Source organism: Rhinolophus ferrumequinum, chromosome 9, assembly GCF_004115265.2.
Source record: "Rhinolophus ferrumequinum isolate MPI-CBG mRhiFer1 chromosome 9, mRhiFer1_v1.p, whole genome shotgun sequence".
Classification (NCBI taxonomy): Eukaryota; Metazoa; Chordata; class Mammalia; order Chiroptera; family Rhinolophidae; genus Rhinolophus; species Rhinolophus ferrumequinum.
The window spans coordinates 41,625,259-41,640,759 of NC_046292.1; positions in this window are offsets into that span (position 1 = coordinate 41,625,259).

Consider the following 15,501-nt stretch of genomic DNA (forward strand, 5'->3'; position numbering starts at 1 on the left):
GACCCCCAAGGGGAAAATCCAGTCCTCATCTGGGTAGCCTTGATTATTAATGATATGTCCCCAAACTACATTTCTTGTATTTTCTACTAGGGGCCTTTCTCTTGCCAACCCCAAGTTCTGGTGAAAACTAGTGACGTTTTTATTGACCTCAAAATGTGCCATGTCTTTTAGTGGACTTGAATTGGTGCTCCCTTTGCTTGGAAATCCTTTGTTAGCTAAGACATTCCTACTCAATCTACAAGATGTAAGTGTAATTCGTCTTCCCTGATACTTTTCTGATTCTCTCAGGGGAAACTGAGAGAGGGGGCGGGGGCTGGGAAGGGAAAAGAGAGAGAGAATACTAATATTGTTGAACTCGTATTATATTTAATATGAGTTCGGTAATACTTCCCGAAGTTCACATGTTGAAGCCTTAGTCCCCAGTGTGACTATTTGGAGACAGACTACAAGGAAATAAACTTAAATGAAGTCATAAGAGAGGGCCCTGTAATGATAGGGTTGTAGCCTTTTCAGAAGAAACACCAGAGAGCTCACTCATTCTCTCCCTGCCGTGTGAGGACACAGCCAAGGTGGCCATTTGCAAGCCAGGAAGAGGGCTCTTCCCAGGATCCACATTAATATTGGACTTCAAGCCTCCAGAACTGTGAGCGGAAAAAAAAAAAAATGCCTGTTGTTTCAGTCGCCCCGTCTGTGGTATTTTGTTATGGTAGCCTGAGCTAAGAGAGTCAGTATGTCTTTTCCTACCTTATGTTCTTCCGTCACCCTAACTACCGGACTAGTAGGCATCATTTTCCCCCTTCACAAAAAGGAGGCCAGAGCCCTGAGAGGTGAAATAACGTGCGTGCTTATAGGCACACAGGGGAGTGAAGATTTGAACGTGAGCCTGTGTGGTTAGGAGGCCTGTGCTCTTTCTGTCGCATGTCCCTGCACCTCAGGCCTTCCCCTCGACTGCCACAGGCGTGACGTACCTGGCACACCCCTGGGTGACAGCAGTCTTCATACCACATGGCAATGAGCTGTTCTCCCTTCGGTGCAATAAAATTACTCGTAAAAGGTAGAATTGCTAACCTGAGAGAATCTGAACAACCAAACTGATAGATAATTAAAATTAATAAGAGGTATTCATATGTCAACTGTTACAGAAACCAGAGGCATGGGGAAATCCTTTGGGCTGGGAAGGATATGCTTTCAGCCCAAAAAGAAATACGTTTGAGTGTTCATTCTTTGCCAGGTACTGTTATTCACTGGGAGAAAAGAAGAATAGGGGATCATGTTGGCCCTCAAGGAACACAGAGCTGAGTAGAAATAAAACATTAAATATTACTTTTCTGTTCTCATATGTCATTTGATTAGGGTCTGGCTGACTGTGTAGGAGTCAGCCTTGGCTACACATTAGAATCATCTAGGAAACTTTAGAAAACACTGCTACCTGGGTCCCACTTCCAGAGACTTTTATTTAATTGGTCTGGGGTGTGGTCTGGCTCTCAGGAGTCTTATAAAGCTCCCCAAGGGATTCTAATGCACAGCCCAGGTTGAAAGTCAGTGGGCTAGGAACCTAGAAGGAGGAGGGAGATTCTAGGTTTAATAGAAAGAAGGAGAGAGAGAGAGAGAGAGAGAGAGAGAGAGAGAGAGAGAGAGAGAGAGAGAGAGAGAGAGAGAGAAGGAGAGCAAGAGTAGAGCAGAGGCACATCTAAACAACGTTCACTACCATTCTGCACTCAGTGGCATTTCACAAGTGCCCGTATTGTGAGAAGCATTGTAGAGGACCTATTAATACAATTCAGAGAACATGCATTAAGAGCTAAAACAAACAACACAAAAATCAAATGCCACTGTTTATTTAGTGAATGTCTTTCAAGGGGCTGTAAGTACTAGAAAGACATTATCTTAATAGGCTCCCATCATCTCTGCTGGGTAGGGGGCAGGTTAGACTTTTATTAAATGGTGCCACATTGAAGTGCATTCTTTGCTTGGATCAGAAACTAATAGAACATAAAAGATGGGGTCCAGCTACACCATTATCATAAGGGTTATAACTGAGCATAGCAGAGGAATTCTCCTAGACATAGGACCTCAGAGAAGAGGCTGGGAAAAGAGGCCCGGAGGGTGGGCTGGAGGTCTCTTTGGAGGGAAAACAGAAGCAATAAAGCAGCAATAATATTATTCTCATGATGACTATTATCCACCCGTGTAATGCCAGGCTTCCTGCTTGTTGTTTTCCATATATCATCTCCAGTGTTCATCCTGTGAGGCAGGTATCATCCCCATTCTATAGAGGAAGAACATGGTACACGGAGAAATTAAGCAACTGCTTCCAAGTGGCCAAGTTAGGGTTAGAATCCAGGTGGGATCTGAATGAGACTCTAGAGCAGGTTCTCTTAATCTTAGGCATTCTTTTAAGAGAGGATGCATTGGGAACACAAGTGGGTGAAGATAAGGTAAAGGAAGTAAGACTCTCCTCCATGTCTTGAAATCAGAACAGGTTCTATAGGGGGTTGATAAGGACTGCTCTCGGAATGAGTAGACAAGAGATAGCTAAAGGCCTCCGTTGACTGCTGAATGGGCTGCAGACTTCAGAACAGAGGCTTTGGAAGGGGTTTCAGGTGGAAGCTCAGGGGAGGTACTTTGTCATCGTTGCCCATCCCAAGAGCACTGCTGAAAGTCTTCAGGCCAGGGTCATGGAAATGGGATGACGGAGAAAGGAGTGGTTACAGTACACCAGCCACATAATTGAGTTAAAATGTGTGTTTGATTATTGAAACGTCTTCATCTCTTGTTATGTTAATAGCACTTGTGAATTGTGTTGGGTTTGGCACACACACACACACACACACACACACACACACACACAACATCCTGTGTAGTATTCCAGGATATCATACATACTACCCTATCCGCAGAACAGAGCATCTTCAGCCTAAGCCTTTGGAATACCCCAGGAAAGAGTGCCTGGGGTAAATCCGACATCAGCCCAGTCCTTGACTTTTTTAGTTTAAGCTGCTATTTATTATGCCTTAACAACGGACTAGGCCCTGTGCTAAATGCCCTAAATACATAATCTCATTTAGACACACAGTAACCCCAGGATGTTGGTACTGTTGCCAGCTTAGACTTACTGATGAAGAAATTGAAGCTTCAAGAGGCAGATGGGCTCATTCATGGTCACACAGGTAGTTGAGTGGGAATTAGAGTCCAGCTCTTCCTGACCCTAAAGTCTACGTCCGTAGCCAGCACACTATGATGGAAATGGCAATGTGGTAAATATCATCCCTCCATGTGCATTAACAGCTTTATGGGTGATCACTTTCTGCAAATTCAGTGTGAGAAAATGGCACCCAGTGGCAGCTACAAAAGCAAATATTTCTATATAACTGGATTAAGATCTAGGACAAGAAAAAGAAGAATTCTAGGATACTCAGCAATAGCTAGTTCCCAGCTGTAGTACTATGCTTTAGCTCTGAGCCTGCATTTTTAGAGGGATGGTGTATTAGTTTGCTATAGCTGCTGTAACAAATGTCCACAAATGTAGTGGTTTAAAGCAACATAACATGACTGTCTCAGTTCTGTAGGTCAGAAGTCTGACACAAGTCTCACTGGACTAACATCCAGGTGTCAAGAAGGCTTCATTCCTTTCTGAAGGCTCCAGGGGAGAGTCCGTGTCCTCACTTTTTCCAGAAGCTAGAGGCCACCCACATTTCTTCCTTCATCTTCAAAGCCAGCAATGATGGGCTAAGTCTTCAGGGCACATCACTCCATCACTCCAGTGACCTGCTTCTGATGTCATCTCTGTCTCTGACTCATATTATGCTTCCATCTTCCATTTTTAAGGCTCTTGTGATTACATTGGACTGAGAATTATCTCCCTATTTTTAAAATTAGCAAATGATTAGCAACCTTAATTCTGTTAACCTACATTCCCCTTTGACACATCACAGGTTCCAGGGGCCATGGGCATCTTTGTGGGGACTATTATTCTGCCTGCCACAGATGTTGACAAACTATGCCAAGCCGTGAAGCCTAGGGAAGAAACAAAATGGCTGTAAACAGTGCTATAGTACAGGAAAGCTTACAATGAAAAGCAAGTCTGGGGCTTACTTTCTACCTCCTGTGTCTACTTTCTACCTCTATCTCACTTTCCAGAGGTAACTACTTTTAAACGGTTTTTGAGGGGAAGGTGTTTCTTCAGGTTACCTCCATATCTCTAAATTGAAGGCTTATCAAGTTCTTAATTGTTGTCTTTCTCTATCTGCATTAGTTTTCTGGGGCTGCCGTAACAAAGTACCATAAACTTTGGCTTAAAACAATAGAAATATATTGTCTCACATTCTGGAGGCTAGAAATCCAAAATAATTACGTTGGCAGGACTATGTTCCCTCGGAAACTTAAGAGAGAGAATCATTCCTTAACTCTTGGTGCTTCTTGTGGTTTTCAGGCAATCCTTGGTATTCCTTGGCTTTTAGCTACATAACTCCAATCTCTGCCTTCGTCATCACATGGCATTCTTCTGTGCGTCTCTGTGTCTTCAGATGCTTGTCTTCTTATAAGACACGAGTCATATTATATTAAGGGACTACCCTATGACCTCATCTTAACTAATTATACCTGCAACAACCTTACTTCCAAATCAGATCACATTCTAAGGCACTAGGTGTTAAAACTTCAACATGCTTTGTTTGGGGGGACATATTTCAACCCATAAAAGTCTCGTCTATGGATTTCTGCAGTGACCAATGAGGACATTAGGAAAAGTGGATGGAGCAACCAGGGGTATTTATTAAAAAAAAATATAAGTACAAGGAGAGGCATCTGGTCCAAGATGGCAAGAATAAAACACGGAATGATATCTTCACCCTTTTGATACTACACTGAAAATATGGTGAAGAAATAAAAACTAGGCCATACATAGAAATGGAACCATCAGTAGATGAGAGATTTCAAAAGGTTACTGAAAAACAGAGAATGGAGACTGATTACCGATGAATGAAGATAGTCTTCCTGCACTACTGAATTCCCAGGAGTTTTTGTAGATGTGGAGTGAGAAATAAGGATGAAAACAGGGAAATGAATTTGAAGCCTGTAGCTGGAGCAGGCAAGTTCTCAGGAAGTTCACCTGCCTTTCTTTGGAAGTATCTTGCAAAACAAGGTAGTAAACTGAGAAATAGAATGTCATGAGACCCATACAACAGAATACGTAACCCAAGAAAAGCCATGCGACAATAGCCCAATACCCTAAATACCCAGCAGACAGGCACCTACCCCTGACAGACCCCTGCTCGATCATCTCAGCAACACCTGCCAACCTACAAGCCCCATCCGCCTCCTCAGAGCCCTTATTTGCTGTGCAATGTCTCACTCTGAAACAGGAGTAGACAACCAACCAAGAATGATCCCTGAGGAACGCTGAAAACAAGCAGGAACAGATCATGATATAGCGGCACAGAAATATCCAGGAACCAGAAGAGAATTAAAAAAAAAAAAGTACTAGTTTCCTTTAAAACATTCAAGAGGATATTGTAATCATTAAAACAAAAATGTACTTAAGAAAAAACTCTTGGAAATTAAAAATGTGACTGCTGGTGAAACAAAGAAAATCCATACCAGAATAAGAAAATGAGGTTAAGAATAAAGCAAAACCTTTCTGAAGGAAAATGAGTCCAAACTTAAAATTGTTTCCCAGCTGATTAAAAGTGAGGGCAGACTTAAAACAGATACGTTCTCAGGAAGTTCACCTGCCTTTCTTTGGCAGCTATCTTGCAAAACAAGGTAGTAAACCAAGAAAGAGAATGCCATGAGACCCATACAACAGAATATGCTACCCAAGAAAGTCACAGGATGATAGATGTTAGATTAGAAGCACCCAGATTGGCTCAGGAGCCAAAGCCCAAGGCAGGAGGTCACCAGGGAAAATCAAGTAGAGGTAGAGATGGAGATGGAGATGGGATTTGAAGGATTAAATGGTATCATCCAACACTTGAGAAACGCTGGGACTTAAGCAAGGCAACTGGTTGAGTGTGAAAAAGGAGATTCCCTTTAAACTTGATGTTGAAGTCTTTCTTCTCTCAGTGATGCAAGGATTGAGACATAGGCTCTAGAGAGAAGGAGACCTAATCTCGGCACGATGCTTGGCTCTGCTTTGAACATTTACACAGTGATAATAATTCAAGTTCCATGATTTCTTTTGAAGTCTGGAATAAAACCATCAATAATTCACTGAAGACTTAGTCACGGTCCTGGGGCAGAAAACGGATGCCATCAGTTGGGGGTGTCGGGGAGAATTGTGGGTGGAAGGGTGCGCTCAGCCATGGCATTGTCTTACAAAACTGGGAGTCGAGAGAGACTGGCTAACGGGGGACAAGGAATGGATGTGAAGCGTGCTGTGAGAAGCAAAGGAGACCTGAGAAGGAACTGAGAATACATTTTGGAAGAAGTGGATTTATGAAATGGACAAAATCCTCACTGGTCACCGCAGATGTCCACAGACAATTGAGCGAAAACTATTAAAAGCTTCATAATCAGTTAATTTAGACACATAGCGGTAATCTGCAGAAAGACATTCTCTCCCCCCACCCCCAAAAAAGGTTAAAACTCGTTGCTTCTGGAGAGTTGGGACTGCAGAAGGAAGTAGACAGGAGACTGTTGCTTTTCATTAGAAGCCTTTTTGTCCTTAAGACTTTTTCAATGATGTGCATGTATTATTTTCATAAGATAAAGATGTAGTAAAATATAATTTCGGAACATTTCAAGCATTTCAAGTAAGTATCAGAAAAGTGTAACGAACCCTTGTTATACAGCTTCAACAATGAACAATTCCTGGCCAGTCTTGTTTCATCTACAGCCCTACCCATTTCCTCCCCCTCCACAGTGTTTTGATGCAAACCCTACGTACATTATTTCATTCCTAAATATTTCAATATATCTAATATATATTTTTTAAACTTAAGCATGAACGATTATCATACCTTTAAAAATTCCTTAATACCAACAAATACCCAGTAAATGCTCAGATTTCCATTGTCTCCTAAAAATTAAAAAAATTACTGTGTAAGTCATTATTTGTTTTCAAATAACCAAAAGATTCTTAAATTAAAAAAAAAATCACAAAAAAACCTTTTCATTAGTTCTATTCTGCAGAGAACAGAACTAACAAAAAGGTTTTAGCAAAATATAAGGAAGGATTTTTCAGTAAGGAAAACAGTTGGAATTTGCTGCTTTGGAAGGTCATAAATTCATCTCCCTCTAAATAAGGAAATGATGCCTGGGTGACGAGTTGACTTAGGAGGGAGGTTTTTTGTTTTTTTTTCCCCATGGTCCCTAATAACCTTACATTCGTTAACTCTAATGACATCATGAATTCATAGAGAACTCTAACACCCACAAACTATGTCTGATAAGGACCATTTAGACAGTGTACTCAGAAGTCTTGTTTTCTTTTCTCTTCCTTCTGTTCATGTATTTCACAGGTTTAACAGTTGCCCAAGCTTCTGCATTACCCTTAAAAGCCCCCAATTTCCCCCAAGAAACTGTAAATCATTTGAGGTCAGAGACCTTGTCTCTTGCATTGCTAAATCCCCAGAATAGAGCACATAGTGGAAGCTCGTTTTCCACCTGCTTCCCCCGGGAACAGAACTGAGACCCAGAGATCTGCAGGTAGGAAGGTAGGAGGCTTGCCAAGCACTGCTCTCTGAAACGATATCTGTGATCCAGGTGGTGAGTATGACTGAGCAGAAGGATGTGTTGAACTGTGATGCCTCAGCTGACCCTTCAGGGGTTGGGATCACTTCATAATTGCCCCAAATCTAGGCAAGGGGTTGGGTTCTTGTGCCCCACCCCCATCAACCGGTCATTGAACACAAGCTACCTGTTACAGCAGAGGCTTAACCTTGGGCAAAACAACTCCCTCGTGCCGAGGGCAGTGCCCAAACTGGGACTCGGCTCTGAGCGTTAGTGGCCAATATTCCCAGCACCTGGGAGAACAGGAATGCCTCAACCCTAAAGTGGGGTCTGGGCAGAACACTCCTACAATACTCAGGCAGTGCTCATCTAACTGAGCTGCACAGCCAGAGCTATTGCCTGTCGCTGTCCTCGAGGCACCCTGCACTTCAGCATGATATTCTCATCCTTTGGAACATGTGACTGATTCCTTTTAACTTTTTTAGGTGTTTACATATTTTACGCCACCTTTCCTTTCCAGGTCACGATTCCTGAATTCTCTGGCTAATTTATCATCATGACACGACATGTGCTCTTCTTCTGAAACACTTATATAAACTCTTGCAAATTCACTGGGTGTAGGCAAATAGTAGTGATAAAAGTCAAAGAAAGAAGCACTTGCTCACATTTTGAAGCCCCCGTCCAAAAGTCAGTCAGCCTCTCTGTGAAATCTAACTGCACTCACATGGGCATAGCTAATGTCTGTAAACGGTGACATTTGCAGACTAGAGGCAATCATCTTGTAATGAGTTGTCTCTCTCAGTAGGCTGCGATTTCCTCAAGTCTGAGCTTGTTCACTTGCATTCCCAGAGCCTAGCACAGCTCCTGGCACATGATAGATGTCCAATAACGGTTCTGTCAGATGAATGAATGAATAAATGAAATCAGTCAATCAATCAATCAGTCAAAATTTGGGATCTTTCTTATGCCATGAATTCAGTTCTTTCTACTGTTTTCCTGACATTTCATAATTGCCGCTAATGTGATTCACAAGCAGAACTGGGAAATAAACACCCGGATAATAAGCCTGCCTTGTGCCTTTCACCACATCAGCACAATAGAGTCATGTTTTAAACAAAAAATGGTGGTGGTGGCGGAGGGGGGGTGCAATTGCTGCTAAAGCTCTAGTACAATTAATTTTAATTAGCATTGCTCATTGTAAGAAATGATAAGGTATCAGCCATTGTAATTGCCAGTGTTGACAATTAGTTAAACTCATTAACATCTCAAGACCTACTCTAATACAGACTTACTGAATTTGAAAGATTTGGAGGAAAGGTAGGGAGGAGGTGTTTGTAAATTCCTTCAGTTTTTTATTGGCTTCGCAAACATATCCTGTGAATGATCATTGCCCAGTGTCCTTAGGTTGCTGAAGAGGGATACCTAAGAACTCTAGCCTCTTCTACCCGAGAGATTCTTCTAAAAATGCAAGTTGCAGTGTGTCACTCAAATACCTCCAGGATTCCCCCACTGACCACAGGAAAGTTCTCAGTCTTCTCAGTATTGGATTCAGAGCTCTTAGATTTCTAGCTCCATCTCTTTCCTAGCTCCATCCCTTTTCCAGCTCCATCTCTTAAATGCTCCTCCATTCTCCTTGTGCTCCTCTCCCAATGAATTTACATATAGGCGATTCCTCTTAACCACTTGGCTCTCTGGTGCCTTTGTGACTGCATAGAGGTCTCCTTGTCTTAAATACTTTACACCATTTTTTTTTTTTTTTTTGCCTGACAAACTTCTACACTTTTTAAGACCCAACTCAAATGATTTACGTCTTCAGGAAAAACAAGTTACTCCTCTGTGCTCCCTATGGATTTTGTGTGTGTGTGGGGGGGGGAAGGGAGCTCCATGTATCACTTACCACATATATTATATTCACTCAATTATCCCTCTGTGTTTCCAACAAGCCTATGTCTTCTGGGGGTTCTTAATGTATAGCACAGTGCCTGGCAAATGGCAGACCTGCAACAACTATCTGTTGAATGAGCAAATCAAACGGTAGACAGAGGGATAAGTGACTGACAAGGTAATGAGTGAGTTACCAGAGGGTAAGCGGTGAAGGGGGTGGGAGATGAGGGTAAAGGGGATCAAATATACGGTGATGGAAGGAGAACTGACTCTGGGTGGTGAACACACGATGTGATTTATGGATAATGTATTACAGAATTGTACACCTGAAATCTATGTAACTTTACTAACAATTGTCACCCCAATAAACTTTAATAAAAAAAAAACTGAAGAGAAACAAAATAATCTAACATTGGATATTTCCAAAGGGAGCCATGGGTAATTTGTTATTTTCATGTTATAAAATGTGCTTGATTTATGTTTGTACTAGGGAAAAAAAGATAAACTTTAAAACTATGAAAAAAGAAAAGGTAATAAGTGAATAAATGAACACATTCATTAGCACATGGATCCCTCAGCACAGATGTCCAGAGAGTCTGACCAGGAGCACTATTTCTTTGGCACTTAAAGCTTCACTTCCTTCTTCCTAAATTCAGAAGGGAATGAAAAGAATATGGTATCTTCAAAATTCTGATTTAGTGTCTACATTAGTTTATGATCTAAATTAGATTCACTAACTATAACAACGTCAACAACAAAAATTGACATCCATCAAGTACTTTCTATGTTCTTGGCACTAAGTTCTTTAGTTGTAATAACTCGTTATGATTTCACAACATATTTTTGAAACAAGAGCTATTATTAGTATCCCTACTTCACGGTTAAGCAACTGAGCCAAAAAGAAGTTTAGAAACTTGCCCTAGATCACCTAACTAGAAGGTGGCTCTTTCTCAAGGTTTACTTTTTCAGGCCCCAATATACAGAAGACTCATGACACCGAGCTGGTGAAAACCCGTTTTGCGACTAACCTTGATGTCCCCAGATTACTCAGGCTCAATCAAGAAGCCTTAGGGTGGGGTGTTGAGATGATGATGATGCAAAACAAAATGGAGAGATGATGTTTCATAGAAGCGATCCTAATTCTGAAATAGCAAAGTGGAGGACCATGAGTAAAAGTTATAAGGAAACATTCTAGTATAAAATGCAAAGATGATATTTTAATAGTATCACTGCCCCCTTTCTACCATTTTTCTGCTCTCCCACCCTCCGGAACTTCTCCTTCCTTTTCTAATTTCGTTGGCGGGATAACCAGTCACTCAGTTTTCCACTTAATTTGACTTCTCGCTCTCCCTGTCTCTTAGGTACAATTGGTTATTTGGATCTTCACTCTGTCCCACAGTCATTACCTGAGTTCAGATCTTCCTTATCTCTCAATTGGGTTCCTGACTGCGGTGCAATATCCTTCATTAGCATTCCTAGCTCCCATCATGGTATTTTCTTAAATAAAATGCTACTACCATTACTACTACTACTAATAATAATTCTAATACAAAAAATAATAACCGTGGCACAATCATTGTATGTGTCTCATTCTCTCAGATCAGAGAACAAACTCCTTCCCTTGAAATATAAATCTGTCCCCAACCTAGCCACTGCCTATTTCACTTTCCTTATCTCCAACTACTTCATCCGTCTCATCTTCTGTTGCACATGCCCTGATATTTATAACTCTATCCTGTTGCTCATACAAAGGTAAATATGTATGTATGTATGTATGTATGTATGTATGTATGTGTGTATATATATATATATACACACACACACACACACATATATGAATGGATTTTGGCATAATTCAAAAGGTATAGCTCCTCCTGGAAGCTATTTCCTGGAGGAAATCCTAGCCCTCAACTTGGAAAAAATCATTCAAATTCTCACGTTTTCTTCTAATATTTCTATCTACTTCTATGTTAGCACTTATAAAATGACTTTACTTTCTTTATTATATATTTTATTTTACATTGGTCTGAGCTTCTTGAGGATGTGGACCATGCTTTAGTCAATTATCAAAATTAAGATACTGCTTGGCTTATAGAAGACTTTTAATAAAAACATTTTAATTAATAATCGTTTTAAAAAGTCAGACAATTCCTTATAAAATCCAGATTTCTGGCTTCTTCTGAAAAATTGGAAGCTATCTCAAGACTGGCCCTAACCTCCTACACTACAGAAAATATTGCTTCAGGGCTAAGCACTCTCCAGTTCGCTGCAGGCCTCACCAACCCCTCCTGTTTCACTCCCCGCTGACTTCACTCACATAGGTTACCTGCCTGGCTCTTCTAGCCTTTTGTTTTGTGAAACAAATTGCAGCACCAATTGGAGATGGGAGTTGAACTCAATTTTAGTTATGGTTTATTCCAACCTTGAGGTGCTATGATTCTGAATACCATTCTCAAACAAAAAGCAATGCCAATCAGCAAAGAAACCTGGAGAACTCCAGTTTTGAGTTTCTTTCTAACGCAGAATAATTCAAGATGTCATCATTACCTACTTGGTCTTTTGAAAAAGTCGGTTAAAACACAAGTTTATAGGAACTCAGTGTAGTGAAAGAGCCAATTCAAGAAAGTAATGTAGACCCTAATCCTGTATGTAATTTTGTATGTATTTGACAAAGGAAGCAGAATTTGAAAAGTAGGAGAATTCTAATAGTCTCTAATTGCAGTATGCAAATATTCCAATAGATCTATTAAGTTCATTAAACTTATTATTTTACAAGGTGATGTGACTCTAAAATGCCGCAATTCCTTAGAAAAGTCCTTTTCCTTTCTTTTTATTTTTTAAAATGTAATCATTAAGTAGAATTTCTAGAGTCCAGATTAAGGGTCTGGGAACTAGCCCTGATTTGTTGAAAGCCCTGATTTGACGTGGGCTGGACTTGGTGATTGGGCTCTAATAGGCAATCTTGCTATAATGTTTCTTTTCCCACTGAGTTTCAGAGCAGAATTGACTGATCTGCTCAGTTGAACCACCTTCTTCCTCCAACACAACTCCATGTACACACCTTCTGAAGAGTATGTATGCTCAGTACAAAAGGGTGACTTTTTCCTCTATAGTCAAAGATGTGGGTGATTTGGGAAAGGGAAATCTGAGCTCTTCACTGTGGTGTTTTTTGAAATAGTACCACATTATAAGAGGAGAGTGGTCACAAGAAGTGGCCTATCATCTTTATCTTACCCATAGTACTTTGCACAGTGTTTTGCTCATAGTAGTATTCAATGAATCTATTGAATAAATGACTGCTCTAAGACCCAGATAAACTAGTCTTCCTTTCCAAGCAGGTAAGTGGCTTGCCTTCTGGTCACATCTCAGAATATTTGATGGTAAAAATGTAAGAATAACTATCTATACACTTCAAAATCAGATTAAATAATACTAGGGAAACGTGTATGATCTACAATCCATAGAAAAGATGAGATTTCATAGTTGCCACCCAACATCCACACACAACTGGAGTCTCCTTTTCCCTACGCTCTTGTAAGATGTGATTTTTAACTCTTCATAGAATGTTTCACTCTTTGCCCAACATTGGAACTATCTGTGAACATATATGTCTGTCCAAATAGGTTATGAACTCCTGAAGAACAAAGAATATGTTTGATTCAATCTCTTGGCTCCATGTCTAACTTAGTGTTTTGCATGTAGTGGAAGCTCATTGGGTATTTGATAAAATTGTTTGAATCTATACTCCAGAGAAATGAACTACAATCATGCAAAGAGAATCCCTTTCATTCATTTCAAAACTAGACAGACTAATATATGTAATATATATATAATACCGTGTTTCACTGAAAATAAGACCTAGAGGGACCATCAGCTCTAATGCGTCTTTTGGAGCAAAAATTAATATAAGACCCGGTCTTATTTTACTATGAGACCAGATCTTATATAATATAAGACCCAGTCTTATATTATTTTTTGCTCCAAAAGACAGATTAGAGCTGATTGTCCAGCTAGGTCTTATTTTCGGGGAAACACGGTATATATATATATATATATATATATATATATATATATATATATATATTAGATAGCCTAATATATGTATGTTATATATTAAAGATGTGTGATATATTATATATTAAAAATTATATATTATATATTATACACACACACACACACACACACAAATACGAGGTCTGACAATTATGTTCGTGAACTTGTTGCCACGATGTTGCTAACCTTTTTTCTATATTAGAGGAATTATTCATTATGAATTTGTACCAACTGGACAAACAGTTAACCAAATTTACCATTTGGAAGTGCTGAAAAGTCTGTGTAAAAAAGTTAGACGACCTGAACTTTTCGCCAACAATTCATGGCTCTTGCATCACAATGCACCAGATTACACCACATTGTCTTTGAGGGAGTTTTTAGCCAGTAAACAAGTAACTGTATTGGAACACCCTCCCTACTCACCTGATCTGAACTCCAATGACTTCTTTCTTTACCCGAAGAGAAAGGAAATATTGAAAGGAAGACATTTTGATGACAGTCAGGACATCAAGGGTAATACGACGACAACTCTGATGGCCATTCCAGAAAAAGAGTTTCCAAATTGCTTTGAAGGGTGGACTAGGCACTGGCATCAGTGCATAGATTCCCAAGGGGAGTACTTCGAAGGTGACCATAGTGATATTCAGCAATGAGGTATGGAGCACTTTTACTAGGATGAGTTCACGAACTTAATTGTCACACCTTCACATATTTTCAAATCTTAAAAAAGATACCATCTTGTTTTCAAGAGATGATATTATTACCTCATTTTATAAAAATAACTCTGCTTAACATACGAATCAGGAAGTTACTATTGCTACTAGTATTTCTCCAAGGGGAAATGAGAATACCCACCAAAGTGAGGACTACCTACAACAATAAATACCTTGTTATTTTATCCCAAATAGCTAAAGACTCGAGGCCTTGGACTTGTCTCTACTGATGCCTTGATTAACTCATGGAGATATGGAATGGTGTTATTCCAAGGGACTGTTAAAATCAAGTTTGTAACACACATCTTTTGGGAATTATGTAGCAAATCACATTTTAAAAAATTAATAATGATGTACCCAAGTTTCCAAATTATTTGATTTTTAATTTTTTAAAATAAATGGAAGGGGAGCTGACTCTGGGTGGTGAACACACAGTGTGATTTATGGATGATGTGATACAGAATTGCACACCTGAAATCTATGTAATTTTACTAACAATTGTCACCCCAATAAATTTAAAAAATAAAATTAAAAAAAAATAAATTAGACAGGACAAGATTCAAGGTTATCTTAAAATGTCAATCTCACTCATGTGCTTTGTGATGTGCTTACTTGAGCAGCAGGAATGGCGCTGAGCTATAACTAGTACATGGGTAATTGTGCACAACCCTGGGGCTGCCCATGGGAGTGTGTGAATATCATTTGTCATTTGTTTTATGAAGGAAAAACATTTTGAAAACCATTTTTCTAGCCCAGCACATTCATTTTACAGATGCAGACACTAAGACTGTGAGATTTCACAGCATAATTTAGTGGCTGACATAAGATTTGAATTCAGGTCCTCTAAGGTATAGTGCAGTACACTTTCTACTCTACCACAATGAAAAGTGGATATTTTTATAGCATCTAACTGGAACAGACACTGCCTCTTGTTATTTTAGGAGTTCACATTTTTTTCATTGCACTGAAGCATGCTCTCTTTCGATCAGATTAAAGCTGACAGAGATGAAACAGTTTTGGGCAGACATCCTTGGGTTGGCTCCAGGGCCTCTAATCTGCATTTCATCATGATACAAGCACATGTTTCCATCATTGGTACACCCGCCTGCATCAGCCGGGATGTTAATCACATGCTAACCCAATTTTCTCTGTGAATTTATTACTTACTCTTCATTTAAGT